At 43.6% G+C, this 18107-nt stretch overlaps 1 pseudogene; it reads left to right on the top strand.

Annotated features, from left to right (window-relative positions):
- The window catches only part of LOC121649383, a 543071-nt pseudogene that overhangs the window by 404011 nt on the left and 120953 nt on the right, over positions 1-18107 (top strand).

Raw genomic sequence — 18107 nt, 5'->3', positions numbered from 1 at the left:
GGTTTATACTGGGATTAAAAGATGCTACAGACTGGTTTATACTAGCATTAAAAGCTGCTACACACTGGTTTATACTGGGATTAAAAACTGGTACAGACTGGTTTATACTAGGATTAAAAGCTGCTACAGACTGGTTTATACTGGGATTAAAAGTTGTTACAGACTGGTTTATACTGGGATTAAAATCTGCTACACGCTGGTTTATACTGGGATGAAAAGCTGCTACAGACTGGTTTATACTGGGATTAAAAGTTGCTACACACTGGTTTATACTGGGATTAAAAGCTGTTACAGACTGGTTTATACTGGGATTAAAAGCTGCTACAGACTGGTTTATACTGGGATTAAAAGCTGCTAGACACTGGTTTATACTGGGATTAAAAGCTGCTACAGACTGGTTTATACTGGGATTAAAAGCTGCTACCCACTGGTTTATACTGGGATTAAAAGCTGCCACAGACTGGTTTATACTGGGATTAAAAGCTGCTACCCACTGGTTTATACTGGGATTAAAAGATGCTACAGACTGGTTTATACTGGGATTAAAAACTGGTACAGACTGGTTTATACTAGGATTAAAAGCTGCTACAGACTGGTTTATACTGGGATTAAAAGTTGCTACAGACTGGTTTATACTGGGATTAAAATCTGCTACACACTGGTTTATACTGGGATTAAAAGCTGCAACAGACTGGTTTATACTGGGATTAAAAGCTGCTACAGACTGGTTTATACTAGGATTAAAAGCTGTTACAGACTGGTTTATACTGGGATTAAAAACTGCTACAGACTGGTTTATACTGGGATTAAACGCTGTTACAGACTGGTTTATACTGGGATTAAAAGCTGCTACAGACTGGTTTATACTGGGATTAAATGCTGCTAGACACTGGTTTATACTGGGATTAAAAGCTGCTACAGACTGGTTTATACTGGGATTAAATGCTGCTAGACACTGGTTTATACTGGGATTAAAAGCTGCTACAGACTGGTTTATACTGGGATTAAAAGCTGCTACACACTGGCTTATACTGGGATTAAAAGCCGCTACAGACTGGTTTATACTGGGATTAAAAACTTCTACAGACTGGTTTATACTGGGATTAAAAGCTGCTACAGACTGGTTTATACTGGGATTAAACGCTGCTACAGACTGGTTTATACTGGGATTAAAAGTTGCTACAGACTAGATTATACTGGGATTAAAAGCTGCTACAGACTGGTTTATACTGGGATTAAAAGCTGCTACACACAGGTTTATAATGGGATTAAAAGCTGCTACAGACTGGTTTATACTGGGATTAAAAACTGCTACAGACTGGTTTATACTGGGATTAAAAGCTGCTACAGACTAGTTTATACTGGGATTAAAAGCTGCTACAGACTGGTTTATACTTGGATTAAAAGCTGCTACAGACTAGTTTATACTGGGATTAAAAGCAGCTACAGACTGGTTTATACTGGGATTAAAAGCTGCCACAGACTAGTTTATACTGGGATTAAAAGCTGCTACAGACTGGTTCATACTGGGATTAAAAGCTGCTACAGACTAGTTTATACTGGGATTAAAAACTGCTACAGACTGGTTTATACTGGGATTAAAAGCTGCTACAGACTAGTTTATACTGGGATTAAAAGCTGCTACAGACTGGTTTATACTTGGATTAAAAGCTGCTATAGACTAGTTTATACTGGGATTAAAAGCAGCTACAGACTGGTTTATACTGGGATTAAAAGCTGCTACAGACTAGTTTATACTGGGATTAAAAGCTGCTACAGACTGGTTTATACTGGGATTAAAAGCTGCTACAGACTAGTTTATACTGGGATTAAAAGCAGCTACACACTGGTTTATACTGGGATTACAAACTGCTACAGACTGGTTTATACTGGGATTAAAAGCTGCTACAGACTGGTTTATACTGGGATTAAAAGCTGCTACAGACTGGTTTATACTGGGATTAAAAGCTGCTACACACTGGTTTATAGTGGGATTAAAAACTGCTACAGACTGGTTTATACTGGGATTAAAAGCTGCTACAGACTGGTTTATACTAGGATTAAAAGCCGTTACAGACTGGTTTGTACTGGGATCAAAAGCTGCTACAGACTGGTTTATACTGGGATTAAACGCTGCTACAGACTGGTTAATACTGGGATTAAAAGCTGCTACAGACTGGTTTATACTGGGATTAAAAGCCGCTACAGACTGGTTTATACTGGGATTAAAAGCTGTTACAGACTGGTTTTTTCTGGCATTAAAAGCCGCTACACACTGGTTTATACTGGGATTAAAGTGTAACTCCACCCACTGCTGAAATTGAAAAATACCTGAAACTGCCAGGGTTGGGTGGGAGGTGTGGTGTGATCAGGGGTCGGAGAGTGGGCGGGTCAGGATACTCAGGCAGAAATCATTGACGGACAGCAGCTCGGCTCACTGGCAAGATGGAAAGCCAGATTCACAAAGCAGCTACGCCACTGAGCGTCTTTGATGTGGAAGACTCCAGCAGCTCTGGAAAGCTGTGGAGACTCGCGGCAGGTTGTGGGGGGTCCATGAGTGGGGGCTTTTCAGCATTTGTATCAAGGGGGTCTCTGAGGAAGATAGGTTGGGAACCTGCTGGTTAGATGAATGGCATGATGATCCAACAGGTGAGATGGTACACCTGCACACTGTCTCCTAACATGACGGATGAAGCTATGAGGATGTCACATGATGTTGCTCACTGTTTTATAACATTTGTCATTAATTCAGAAACTGATCATATTTTATTTATGATTTTATTTAGATAAAACTTTATTAAAGCGTGAGAGCAGCCAGAGTGATTGCTGAGGAAAGATGAATGAACACAACTGTTACAAAACTGAAATAAAACATGACATTATTTTAAACAAAGATGCAAATAGAAAAAGAGATCAAATCAAGAAGACAGGCGTATACCTTCATCGCTTCACAAGCTACCAATCAGGAGCCCCCCAGAATCCCACCCTGTGATGCTGCAGGGGCCCCACACTGAGACATGGGGCCCTCAATCCTTTGGCCTGCTATCCTGATTCACAGTCAAGAGCCCTAATCCAGAGCCTTCATCCAGAGTCCTGGTCCAGTGCTCATGTCTTCATCTCTGACTTTCTTGTAATCTTTTAAAGTGGTCTCTATCGATAGTTCTCCATCCTTTTGAATCCTTCAGGATAAAAAGGCTTCTAACTATCGGGATGAACCAGAGTTGTGTCGACTAATGACAGACAGCTTAGCAAAGAACTGGTTTAAACTGGATCTTTAGGTTCTTTGTCACAAGACGCATCATCTGTTCCCATTTCTTTAGTTTCTGTAAAACCACCAAAGACCAGACAGTCTGACAGACAGAAAACAGGATTTTTGCAGCAACAAGGTCTGAATCAGGACCTGAGATGCATCTGGACCTTTAGCTGATAAATCTGCTGTTAGACGAAGCCTCATCAGAAATGGTCTCCATGGAAACATGGCTTTCAAGAAGCCATTCTTAAGGAAGGAAACAGGGAGTGGTCTGATGGAGGGACGGATCCTCCACAGAACCCGGACTTCGAAAATATTGAAGCGGTATGGGATCAGCTGTACAAGAACAGAATATAAGGCAGAATTATCCATAGAAGAGTTTTGGAAAGTCCTTCAAGGATTCTGGAAACTATTCCTGAAGATGGTCTAGGATGCATTCACACCACCTTCTTGATTTTAATGCCAGTTCATTTGTTGGGAAATTGACTTTGTTTGGGTTATTGTGAATGAGCAACCAAACTGATTGGTATTAAAGAAGTGGACTCAGTCCACTTAGAAATGCAGATCGAGGTTCGCTTCAAGTGGACCAAATAAAGGTGGTGGACTATAAAGTAAAGTACGTTGTGGGGAGTGTTGGGAGTAACGCACTCAAAATATTGGTAATGAAATAACTGTACTGGACTACAGTAACATGTTTTTCTGCGTTACTCGAGCCGTGTTTGCCTATGTGTAAAGTCCTGATCTGTTTTAAGTGGTACACGCATGCTGCTGCCTGTGTGTGTGCTTGCCTGGGCACGTTGCCATAGAGATCGATTTGCGTGACGTAGCAAATCTTAACAAACAGCCGACCCGCCTAAACAAGCAGCCGACCCGCCTTAACAAGCAGCCAACCCGCCTAAACAAGCAGCCGACCTGCCTTAACAAGCAGCCGACCCGCCTTAACAAGCAGCCAACCCGCCTAAACAAGCAGCCGACCCCCCCTAAACAAGAAGCCGACCCGCCTTAACAAGCAGCCGACCCCCCCTATACAAGCTAAGCTTTTTTCAACATTTGCTGGAGCACAGCAGCCGGTAAGACAGAAATGAACAAGCTATTTACCAGTTCATCGTAGGAGACATGCTCCCCCTGTTGACTATTGAATTGCCCAGGTTTAGAAAAATACTACATAAAATGATGATGAGACAAGTGTGTCCATTTCTTCCCACAGACAGGGATGTTGTTGTTGTGGTTTTAAAGCTGTTTTGTTTAAAATATACAGTAAACACTATGATGTTTGTCCATGTCTACACGCTGAATTAAGAAATGGTAAAGTAAAGTAATAAGTAGTGAAGTTCCTTTTTAAACGCAGTAATGAGTGAAGTAATTGTAGCAACTATCTGGTCCTATCATTTTAGTCCCTCTGGGTGCGGGGGATCCTGGTCAGAAGAACTCCTGACCTGAACTTCTGACAGAAACACGATCAACCCAAGACCGCCAGGATCTGGTGCAGCTCCATGTTTTACTCTGATCCTGCATTAACCAATAGATGAACCAGTTTCCTTCTTCGTTGGTTGTCTTGTCTTCTCCTTCAACAATTCTTGTAGCAGCACCTTCTCTGGGGGGACTGCAAAACATCTTATTTAAAAGGTCAGATTTGTTTGAGTCATGGAGTGTGAATGCAAACTGGAACCAGGAGGAATGTTACACCCCCCCAACTGAACCCAGTCTCCAATCATACTGAGTCTAGTGGACTATCGTGGCCCACCGACTGAACTGAATCTCCAATTGTTCTAGCGGACTAACCTGGTGGGAATACAGGAAGGAAATGACAGTTATGGTTCAGATCAGGGAGGCCGTTCCTCCCAGTCACACCCCTCCAATTCTCGCTGTCATTGCCCACGTGAGCATTGAAGTCCCCCAGCAGAACAAGGGAGTCCCCGGAAGGAGTGCTCTCCAACACCCCCTCCAAGGACTCCAAAAAGGGTGGGTACTCTGAGCTGCTATTTGATGCATAAGCACAAACAACAGTCAGGACCCGTCCCCCCACCCGAAGGCGGAGGGAGGTACCCTTTTGTCCACCGGGGTAAACCCCAACGTACAGGTGCCAAGTTGGGGGGCAATGAGCATGCCCACACCTGCTCGCCGCCTCTCACCGGGAGCAACTCCAGAATGGAAGAGGGTCCAGCCCCTCTTGAGGACAGTGGTTCCAGAGTGCAAGCTTCGGCTGTTGCTCAGCTCACACTGCACCCGACCCCTATGGCCCCTCCTGCAGGTGGTGAGCCCACAGGGGGGGGGGGGGGAGGGTTGGCATGTCACCCTTTCAGGCTTAGCCCAACCAAGCCCCATGGGCAAAGGCCACCGGGCCCCACCTCATGACAACAGAGACCAGTTTTTAATGGGTGACCCTACCAGTGCCATAAAGCCCCCAACAACATAGCTCCTAGGATCATCGGGACATGCAAACCCCTCCACTGTGGTAAGGTGGCGACTCAGGGAGGGGTATGCATAAGTATCCATAACTAAATCTACTTTAGTAAAGTACAGATACATGAAAACATACTGAAACAGTAAGGAAGTACTGATAAGAGATCAACATGGAGACCAGAAACTGGTTTAGCAGAGGATTGGTTTCCTCCCACCAGGAGATCTGGAGCTAGAGATCATTATGGAGACATGAGATCTTAACATAACAGAGAGAAAGAAGATGATAAATTAAACTTAACATGACTGGAAAACAAACATGACATTAGACATTAGAATTTATTTCTAGTTTTCTATCTAGTACCTCCCTGATCTCCATCTGTTAGCGGTCACTCAGATTTGCAGCAGTTTTCTGAGCATTGTCCATTCTGATTCCTCCTCCTCTCCCTCCCCAGTGGAGGTGCGCAGCATCCTCCTGTTGGCCGTCCTGCAGTGCTGCTCGGTGGCTCTGTGTGGCTGCGAGCCCCGCCTGGTCAACGTGGGCGCCGTCCTGAGTCAGAAACGCTACGAACAGGTGTTCAAGGAGGCGGTGAGCCAGGCTAATGCGCTCTACGGCAAGGACAAGTTCAAGATGAACGCCATCTCCGTCACGCACAAGCCCAACGCTATCCAGATGGCCTTGTCCGTCTGCGAGGACCTCATCTCCAACCAGGTGAGTCACGTCACCCTTCAGGTAACCATAGTAACTGCGTCAGCTGCTCACATGGTAACACAGTTTAATCACTAAACTTCAGAAGTAACATGTTTTTATCTATTTTGATGTTTTATGATGATTTATTTTTATGTATTTATTTTAATTTTATGATTTATAGTTAAAGTTGTCAGTCCATTTATCAATTTTGTCATTTATCCTAATTTCGAAACTCTTTCCTGTAGACATTCAGGTTTTTTATAATGGTTTAAATAATATTTAATAGCTCTAGAAATCAGGTTGTGGTTTAGAAATGGACACATAATGGGTCTTTTACATGGACAGTTTAGCTTTAAATCTCTGAAACATGCTTCTCTGGAAAGACTCAAGGTCATTTTTTGCAGGATATTTACTCCTGTTTATATGTTTGTTCCTAAATGAAGGAGAAAATGTCAAATGTGGTATATGTGGAGAGAGTATATAAGTGATTGTGTCACTTCTTCTTCTGCCTCGTCATTGTCTTCTAATCACCTTGATGAAACACTGGTGATGTGGTGAAACCTCATCAGTTTCTGCCTTCCTCCAGAAGCGCAGCGGTAGCTACTCTGCTGTCAGACATCCGCTCTGCACGTGAATGCAGCATGCAGAGCGACGAGGGGCAGAGGGGCGGGGCCTAAGTAAACTTCATTAGTTGAGCCCACAGGCCAGTAAACTTGGAGAGCATCCGATAGCTTACTACGTGTGGAGTCTGGAGAGAGGAAAGGTAGCTGCTGATTGAATAGACATCGTAATGAAGATATTGATGAAGAGCAAATGAATGAGTCAATGTGCAGAACTTGTTGGCTGTTGGATCCATTTGATTTGAATCAGGTGTGTTAGAGCAGGGAAACATGGAAAACGTGCAGGAATACGGCCCTTGAGGACCAGGGTTCCTCACCACTAGAATATAAGCATCATCTATGCACCGTAATGTGTTAACCACTGGTTGCAGGCTCATATGAGTCTGTTAAAATATTTTTGGAAAAAGTGAAAGGCAACCGAGGAAGAGCGCTCTGGTCAGGTAACAGCATCGCTGCCACATGTTTCATGCAGGGTTCCTGATCCATGTCACATAATTTAATACTAAAGTTCTAAATCACATTAAGTAATGTTTGACAGGTAGGAGTAGCCCAAGAGTTAGGTGCAGAACCACTGTGGTCCACTAGGTCTAAAGCAGGGACCTGAACTGTTACAGAGCTGGACCAGTGATGCCTGCCCACTGGTCCAGCCTGGAGAGGATGATGTCCTGGTCCACTGCATCTAAAGCAGCTGTTAAAGCAGAGCGAAAACAAAGTACCCAGAATCCATTGCTAAAAATACATCATTAAAAACTGATTCATTGCTGTGGTGTGCTGCCTTCAGCTGGGTGTAGATGATTTTTTCTAACCTTTTGGACAAAGAAGGTAAAATTAGACGAGGCAGGAAGGTCGAGGCCAGATTTCTACAGCAAGGGCTGTGCCCCAGCATGTTTAAATGGTTGAAATGTGTCAGCGAAGAAGCGAAGAAGATGAGAGCGGAAACATCTTCCAGATCCGAGAGGAGGAGGATTAACATAAGATGAGAACAGACGGGAATACTAATGAGGTTTCACCACAACACCAATGTTTCATCAAGGTGATTAGAAGAAAGAAGAAGATGAAGAGGAAGAAGTGACAGATTCAGTTCATATGAGCCGTGTGAAAACAGCCATCACTCACACGCCCGTCCAGCTGATGCTGGTGGAAACAGTAAAACAGGACAGGACTGGTTAAAGGAGATGGGGGGGGACAGGGACATGAAACAGCTGGATGCTCTGAATGTGAAGAGAAGCGCTGCAGCTCTAATAATAGCAGGATGGAGGATAAAAGCGATAAAAAAAGCCTGAAGCTTCTGTTGTGATGTCAACATTAAGACGGAGGCCAGGTCCCTGATCCAGCCTGAATCACAGCTCTGTGTAAACGCTGCTTGTTTGCTCCCGAATTTTACAATGTCAAACTGAGGTCAGACAACAGAAACATTTCCCATCAGAGTAGCAAAGACGAGTCGCTCGGCCTCCTGCAGGAATGAAGGAGGAAATGAGGCCAACATGGCGGCGGCGTGTCGGACAGAGGCTTAGAGCTGCAGAGACAGACGTCAGATTACCGTCCTCTCAGTCTGTGCAGGAGCACACATGTAATCCGTCCATGCTCCCAGAGGACAGATTATCCAGACGCTGCCTCTTTCCACGTGTTGGCCTCACTGTTTTATCTCTGATCACAGCTGTTGCTCAGACATCAACACCTCCCGGGCCCATCTCCTCCATCCATGTCCTATCCACCGCTCCTCGCCTCCTAACCACACCCGAACTAAACTAAACATAACATAACTCCAAACCATAACTATTTAACATCTCTCATTCAGCCAGTGGAAGGCCAAAGCGAATAGATGTGTTTTTAACAGACATGTGAAAGCTTGTTTGTGTTGAGCGGTGCGGACATGTGGTGGTAAGGATTTCCACAGTGGGGCAGCCACAGCAAATGCTCCTTCGCCTCCATGTTTTAACTTCGATCTGGGAACATCAAGAAGAAGCTGGATGGTTGACTGGAGTGCGCTCATCGGTGTGTGGATGTTGAGGAGGTCACGTAGATAAGGAGGGCAAGACCATTTAAACCTTTAAAAGTGAGCAGTAAAATTTTAAAATCAATGCAATGACAGACAGGAAAAGGAGAAATTACAGAACTGTGGTTATGTGCTCACGTGTCCTTGCACCAAGACAAGCTGCAGCATTCTCAATATGTAGGCACTGTAGGTGGTGATGGGTATGATGGGTCTAGCCCAGAGGGCGGCAACCCGCAGTTCTTTCATCCCTCTGATGCAGCTCCCTGGCTTTTGAAAATAATTAATGTGTATTCAATTAAAATGTATTTTCACTTCTGAAAGAAGTGAAAACTTTCCTGAGCAGCAAAGTGTTCATACTTCCTGAGCTGGAACAGCCAGAGTGGCTGGAAAAGCTGCTTCATGGTAGACATGACAGCACCTGAACATGCTGAACACAGCTCTTCAGGGGAAAGGACGCACAGCCCTGCACATGCTGGAGGAGGTTCTGGCATTCGAGCGCAAGCTGACCGTGTTACCAGAGATTTACAGAAAGGTTCACTGTCTCACTCCCCCAGTTTGAGTTCAGACAAGCTCACATGATAAATTCAGAGTATTTACATTCTGCAATCAATGCAAACATCAATGGGAAACGATTCTGTTCAGAGAGGGAGAAACTAAATTTATCCTTCCCTGGCACTCCCCTAAGCCTCGATCCATCCTAAAGACACCGGCATGGCAGGTGTGAGTCAGCCTGATCTTGAGATGGAACTGGCCGACATAGCAGACAAAGACATGTGGGTGACCATGTGATACTAAAAAACCTGGAATGCTCTCCCCGATGTTTATGTGAACATGAAAAAGTCTGCTCTTGGAGTCCTGTCGATCTTTGGATTCACATACAGGTGTTCTCCAACATGAACTTTATTAAAAGCAAACATCACACACACCTCACAGATGATAGCTTCCAGTCCTGAGTAAAAGCAATAATAATGGATTCGATTTTATAAAGTGCTTTTCAAGGCACCCAAAGTATTTTACTTTGTGTCCATTATTCATCCACTCCTCACTCACACCTGGTGGTGCTAAGCTACGTGTAGCCTAATAGAAACGTGGCAGCCAATCGCTGCCTACGGCCTCTCCTACCAACAACATTCATCCACATTCCTTCACCAGCGATGCCGACACTGGAGGCAAGGAGGGTGAAATGTCTTGCCCAAGGACACAACGACAGATGACTGGGAGGAGTGGTAATCAAACCGCCAAACCGACGGTTATTGGACAACCCGCTCTTCCACCAGAGCCACTGCCGCCCTAAAACAAAGAGTAAAGATGAAGGCGATCCAGCCCTGATGTGCAGACGCTGTGTGCTGAGGTTCAGGAGCAGAAATCACATCAACCTAGTATGATAAATATTTAAATTATTATTTTGCTTATATTCATATCTTTTCATTGTTCAGTGAAATAGTCATTTTATTTTTCGGGTAGACGCTGGCTGCACAGAGAAAAGAGGCATTTTTGGTTTGTTGCCAGTGGATATTTTAAGTTTGGTGTTTTCATAAATAGCTACAAGGTGGACTCAAATAGATACTGGGTATTTTCCTTGAAAGTAACCTTCAACCCAACATCTTTTTATTATTTAAAATGTTTTTTTTGCATGCAGAAATGTAATGTTTTCTCTGAAGTTGTTCATTGATTTAATAAATGCAACACATTATAGTTAGTTTACATATCAGAAAAGGCAAAGGGAAAGGACGTTATTTGCAGTGTTATTTCATTTTAAATGTCTAAAGGGATTTGTGTCTCCCAGTGTTTTCTTTAGTGTGGGAAACGGGTCCAAATGGCTCTTGAGTGGTAAAGGTTGCCGACCCCTGGTCTAGCCCAACGTATGAAGAATTACAACACTCCAGATGAAAGGTGATACGAGCATTAACCTGTCCAGTTCCTTGAAAGGCAGCTAAGGCTTCACTTTAGCGATGCCTTAAGCTAGCCTTAACAACGGCAACAACAAAGGTCCCAATACAGACCCCTGGGGAACCCCGAAGTGAAGGGGGAGTGCTGAAGAGGAGCGAGCTCCTAGGTTGACGGAAAAGCTCCTGCTTGTAAGGTCGGATTTGAACCAGGACAGAGCTGCACCCTTTATACTAACAAGATGTTCCAACAGGAAAAACAGAATGTTGTGGTCTAAAAGCAATAAAACAGCAGAAGTCCCTGACTCTGCAGTTAAATAAATGTTGTTAAACACTCTTAAAAGGTCTATCTATGTGCTGTGATGTTACCTAAAACCTGCCCACAAATTTCATGTGTCTCTAAAACCTTTTGGATTTGCTCAAAACTACTTTTGCCAAAACTTTAGAGAAAAGGTTTTTATATTGTATTTATATTTATATTTTAAATTTAGATATTGGTCTGTAGGTGGAAAGAACAGTGGAGCCGGGGTTTTCTTTTTCAAAAGAGGATGCAAACCAGCAGGACTCGGTTAGTCACTCGGGGGAGACAGAGCTTTCTCCGTGGTGGCTCCAAAACTTTGGAATGGACTTCCTCTCTCTGTGAGGTCTGCCAAAGATTTGAATAATTTTAAATGTCTTTTGAAAACTTATCTCTTTACTTTGGCTTTTAACCCTAGAGAGCGGGATCATTAGGCTAGGTCTTTTTATTTAATTATATTTTTATCTGTCTGTTTTACTGTTTTAAACTGCTTGTTTTATTGTGATTTGATGTTTTATTTGTTGTCATTTTATCTGTACAGCACTTTGGGTACCCTGGGGTATGAGAAGGTGCTATAGAAATAAAGGTTGGATTGATTGATGTTTTGCATCAGGAACACAGCCTGGTGATAGGGACATGCTCATCAAAATAAGGACACATTGCCAACAACATGAAAACCATCTTTAAACAGCCAAGGGGAGACTGATCTGCTTGACTATCTGCTTTAAGACAGAGAAAATCAAAGAACAGCTGAGCATGAGGGAAATGATGAGGGATCTTCACTGTGATGAGATGGTGGACACCTCAGAGTGATTAGAAACATGCAGATTTATACGAGTTAAAGACATTTAAAAAACCTGAGGACCGTGGTGGTTGTTTAGGACCATGTTCGACAGAAAAGCAGTCTGAGCAGTTTTTGCCAACCTCTTAATATTTCTGAAGAGACCTGACGTTTGTCTTTTTTCCAGTTTCTATCAGCCCATTTACACTGACGTCTGAGAGGGAGAAGTTTCACTTAAACAGGGCTGAGATGTTTGCTGGATTTGGTTTGTGGAAGAGGAACAGAGTTCTCTCTCTGATGTGCACATCAGAAAAAGTTACACTAGGATGACTGGAACCAGTTACAGCAGGATGACAGGAACTAGTTACAGCAGAATGACTGGAAGCAGTTACAGTAGAATGACTGGAACCAGTTACGGCAGAATTACTGGAAGCAGTTACAGTAGAAAGACTGGAACCAGTGACACTAGAATGACTGGAACCAGTTACAACAGGATAACTGGAAACAGTTACAGTAGAATGACTGGATCCAGTTACAGTGGAATAACTGAAACCAATTGCAGTAGAATGACTGGAACCAGTTATAACAGGATGACTATAATCAGTTACAGTAGAATGACTGGAACCAGTTACAGCAGAATGACTGGAACCAGTTACATTAGAATGACTTGAACCAGTTACAGCAGGATAACTGGAAAAAGTTTTAGTAGAAGACTGGAACTAGTTATAGCAGGATGACTTGAACCAGTTACAGCAGAATGACTAGAACCAGTTATAGCAGGATGACTCGAACCAGTTACAGTAGAATGACTGGAACCAGTTCCGCAGGATGACTGGAAGCAGTTACAGTGGTATGACTGCAACTAATTACACTAGAATAACTGGAACCAGTTACAGCAGAATGACTCAAACCAGTTACACTAGAATGACTGGAAGGAGTAACAGCAGGATGACTGGAACCAGTTATAGCAGAATGACTGGAACCAGTTACACTAGAATGACTGGAACTAGTTACAGCAGAATGACTGGAGCCAATGACAGTAGATTGACTGCAACCATTTACACCAGAATGACTGGAACCAGTTACAGAACGATGACTGGAATCAGTTACAGTAGAATGACTCGAACCAGTTACAGTAGAATGACTGGAACTAGTTCCGCTAGAATGACTGGAAGCAGTTACAGTAGAATGACTGGAGCCAGTTACAGTAGAATGACTGGAACCAGTTACAGCAGAATGACTTGAACCAGTTACACTAGAATAACTGGAACCAGTTAAGCAGGATGACTGGAAGCAGTTACAGTGGTATGACTGCAACTAATTACACTAGAATGACTGGATCCGGTGACAGCAGAATGACTGGAACCAGTAACAGTAGAATGACTGTAACCAGTTACATTAGAATGACTGGAACTAGTTACACCCGGATGACTGGAACAAGTTACAGTGGATTGACTGAAAGCAGTTGCAGTAGAATGACTGGAAACAGTTACAGTGGGATGACTGGAACCACTAATAGCACAATGACTAGAACCAGTTGCAGTCCATTCACTAGAACTAGTTACACTAGAATGACTGGAACCAGTTACAGTAGAATGACCGGAACCAGTTACACTAAAATGACTGAAAGCAGTTACAGAACGATGACTGGAATCAATTACAGTAGAATGACTCGAACCAGTTACAGTAGAATGACTGGAACTAGTTCCGCTAGAATGATTGGAAGCAGTTACAGTAGAATGACTGGAGCCAGTTACAGCAGAATGACTGAAAGCAGTTACAGTAGAATGACTGGAAGCAGTTACAGTGGGATGACTGGAATCACTAATAGCACAATGACTAGAACCAGTTGCAGTCCATTCACTGGAACTAGTTACACTAGAATGACTGGAAGCAGTTACAGTAGAATGACTGGAACCAGTTACATTAGAATGACTGGAACTAGTTACACCCGGATGACTGGAACAAGTTACAGTGGATTGACTGAAAGCAGTTGCAGTAGAATGACTGGAAGCAGTTACAGTAGAATGACTGGAACTAGTTACAGCAGAATGACTGGAACCAGTAACAGTAGAATGACTGTAACCAGTTACATTAGAATGACTGGAACTAGTTACACCCGGATGACTGGAACAAGTTACAGTGGATTGACTGAAAGCAGTTGCAGTAGAATGACTGGAAGCAGTTACAGTGGGATGACTGGAACCAGTTGCAGTCCATTCACTAGAACTAGTTACAATAGAATGACTGGAACCAGTTACACTAAAATGACTGGAAGCAGTTACAGAACGATGACTGGAATCAGTTACAGTAGAATGACTCGAACCAGTTACAGTAGAATGACTGGAACTAGTTCCGCTAGAATGACTGGAAGCAGTTACAGTAGAATGACTGGAGCCAGTTACAGTAGAATGACTGGAACCAGTTACAGCAGAATGACTTGAACCAGTTACACTAGAATGACTGGAACCAGTTACATTAGAATGACTTGAACTAGTTACACCCGGATGACTGGAACAAGTTACAGTAGAATGACTGGAAGCAGTTACAGCAGGATGACTGGGACCAGTTATGGCAGAATGACTGGAAGCAGTTACAGCAGGATGACTGGAACCAGTTACAGCAGAATGACTGGAACCAGTTACAGCGGGATGACTGGAAGCAGTTACAGTAGAATGACGGGAACCAGTTACAGCAGAATGACTGGAAGCAGTTACAGTAGAATGACTGGAACAAGTTACACTAGAATGACTAGAACCAGTTACAGTAGAATGACTTGAACCAGTTACTGCAGGATGACTGGAAGCAGTTACAGTAGAATGACTGGAAGCAGTTACATCAGGGTGACTGGAACCAGTTACAGCATGATGACTAGAACCATTTACAGCCGAATGATTGGAAGCAGTTATAGCAGGATGACTGGAACCAGTCACAGCAGGATGACTGGAAGCACTCACAGTAGAAAGACTAGAACCAGTCACAGTAGAATGACTTGAACCAGTTACAGAAGCATGACTGGAAGCAGTTACAGTAGAATGACTGGAACCAGTTACACTAGAGTGACTAGAACCAGTGACAGTAGAATTACTTGGACCAGTTACAGCAGGATGACTGGAACCAGTTATAGCAGGATGAGTGGAACCAGTTACAGCTGAATGACTGGAAGCGGTTACACTAGAATGACTAGAACCAGTTACAGTAGAATGACTGGAAACATTTACATTGGGATGACTGCAACTAATTACTCTAGGGTGACTGGTACCAGTTACGGAGGGTTGACTGGAATCAGTTACAGCAGGATGAATGAATCCAATTACAGCAGGATGACTGGAATCAGTTGCAGCAGGATGACTGGAATCAGTTACAGCAGGATGACTGGAACCACTTACACTAGAATGACTAGAACCAGCTATAGCAGGATTACTGGAACCAGTTACAGTAGAATGACTGGAAACATTTACAGTGGGATGACTGCAACTAATTACTCTAGGGTGACTGGTACCAGTTACGGAGGGTTGACTGGAATCAGTTATACCATGATGATTGGATCCAATTACAGCAGGATGACTGGAATCAGTTGCAGCAGGATGACTGGAATCAGTTACAGCAGGATCACTGGAACCAGTTACAGCAGGATGGCGGAACCACTTAAAGTGGGATGACTGCAACTAATTACACTAGGGTTACTGGAACCAGTTACAGCAGGATGACTGGAAGCACTTACAGCAGAATGACTGGAACCAGTTACAGCAGGATGACTGTAACCATTTACAGCAGAATGACTGGAACCAGTTACAGCAGGATGACTGGAACAAGTTACAGTAGAATGACTGAAACAAGTTACAGCCGGATGACTGGAAGCAGTCACAGTAGAATGACTGTCACCAGTTACAGCAGAATGACTGGAACCAGTTACAGTAGAATGACTGGAACCAGTTGCAGCAGAATGACTGGAAGCAGTTACAGTAGAATGACTGGAACAAGTTACACAAGAATGACTGGAACCAGTTACAGTAGAATGACTTGAACCAGTTACTGCAGGATGACTGGAACCAGTTACAGCAGAATGACTGGAACCAGTTACACTAGAATCACTAGAACCAGCTATAACAGGATTACTGGAAACATTTACAGTGGGATGACTGCAACTAATTACTCTAGGGTGACTGGCACCAGTTACAGCAGGATAACTGGAACCAGTTACAGCAGGATGATTGGAATCAGTTACAGCAGATTGACTGGAACCAGTCACAGCAGGATGACTGGAACCATTTACAGCAGAATGAAAGGAACCAGTTATAGCAGGATGACTGGAACCAGTTACAGCAGGATGACGGGAAGCACTCACAGTAGAATGACTGTTACCAGTTACAGAAGAATGACTCTAACCAGTTACAGCAGGGTGAGTGGAAGCAGTTACAGTAGAATGACTGGAACCAGTTGCAGCAGAATGACTGGAAGCAGTTACAGTAGAATGACTGGAACAAGTTACACAAGAATGACTGGAACCAGTTACAGTAGAATGACTTGAACCAGTTACTGCAGGATGACTGGAACCAGTTACAGCAGAATGACTGGAATCAGTTGCAGCAGAATGACTGGAACCAGTTACACTAGAATGACTGAAACCAGGTACACTAGAATGACTGGAACCAGTGAAAGTAGAATGACTGGAACCATTTATAGTGGGATGACTGCAACTAATTACACTAGCAATACTGGATCCAGTTACAGCAGGATGACTGGAATCAGTTCCAGCAGGATGACTGTAACCAGTTCCAGCAGGATGACTGGAATCAGTAACAGCAGGATGACTGGAACCAGTTCCTGCAGAATGACTGGAACCAGTTACAGCAGGATGACTGTAACCATTTACAGCAAGATGACTGGAAGCACTCACAGTAGAATGACTGTTACCAGTTACAGAAGAATGACTTGAACCAGTTACAGCAGGATGACTGGAAGCAGTCATAGTAGAATGACTGGAACCAGTTACAGCAGGATGACTGGAATCAGTAACAGCATGATGACTGGAACCAGTTACAGCCGGATGACTGGAACCATTTAAGGTGGGATGACTGCAACTAATTACACTAGGGTTACTGGAACCACTTACAGCAGGATAAATTGAACCAGTTACAGCAGGATGACTGGAACCATTTACAGCAGAATGAAAGGAACCAGTTATAGCAGGATGACTGGAACCAGTTACAGCAGGATGACGGGAAGCACTCACAGTAGAATAACTGTTACCAGTTACAGAAGAATGACTCTAACCAGTTACAGCAGGGTGAGTGGAAGCAGTTACAGTAGAATGACTGGAACCAGTTGCAGCAGAATGACTGGAAGCAGTTACAGTAGAATGACTGGAACAAGTTACACAAGAATGACTGGAACCAGTTACAGTAGAATGACTTGAACCAGTTACTGCAGGATGACTGGAACCAGTTACAGCAGAATGACTGGAATCAGTTGCAGCAGAATGACTGGAACCAGTTACACTAGAATGACTGAAACCAGTTACACTAGAATGACTGGAACCAGTGAAAGTAGAATGACTGGAACCATTTATAGTGGGATGACTGCAACTAACTACACTAGCAATACTGGATCCAGTTACAGCAGGATGACTGGAATCAGTTCCAGCAGGATGACTGTAACCAGTTACAGCAGGATGACTGGAATCAGTAACAGCAGGATGACTGGAACCAGTTCCTGCAGAATGACTGGAACCAGTTACAGCAGGATGACTGTAACCATTTACAGCAGGATGACTGGAAGCACTCACAGTAGAATGACTGTTACCAGTTACAGAAGAATGACTTGAACCAGTTACAGCAGGATGACTGGAAGCAGTTATAGTAGAATGACTGGAACCAGTTACAGCAGAATGACTGGATGCAGTTACAGTAGGATGACTGGAACCAGTTACACTAGAATGACTAGAACCACTTACAGTAGAATGACTGTTACCAGTTACTGCAGGATGACTGTAACCAGTTACTGTAGAATGACTGGAACCAGTTACATCAGGGTGACTGGAACCAGGTACAGCATGATGACTGGAACCATTTACAGCAGAATGATTGGAAGCACTCACAGTAGAAAGACTAGAACCAGTCACAGTAGAATGACTTGAACCAGTTACAGCAGCATGACTGGAAGCAGTTACAGTAGAATGACTG

This window comes from Melanotaenia boesemani, chromosome 11 (assembly GCF_017639745.1).
Source record: "Melanotaenia boesemani isolate fMelBoe1 chromosome 11, fMelBoe1.pri, whole genome shotgun sequence".
NCBI classification, from domain to species: Eukaryota; Metazoa; Chordata; class Actinopteri; order Atheriniformes; family Melanotaeniidae; genus Melanotaenia; species Melanotaenia boesemani.
This window is presented reverse-complemented; position numbering and strand designations above follow the sequence as displayed.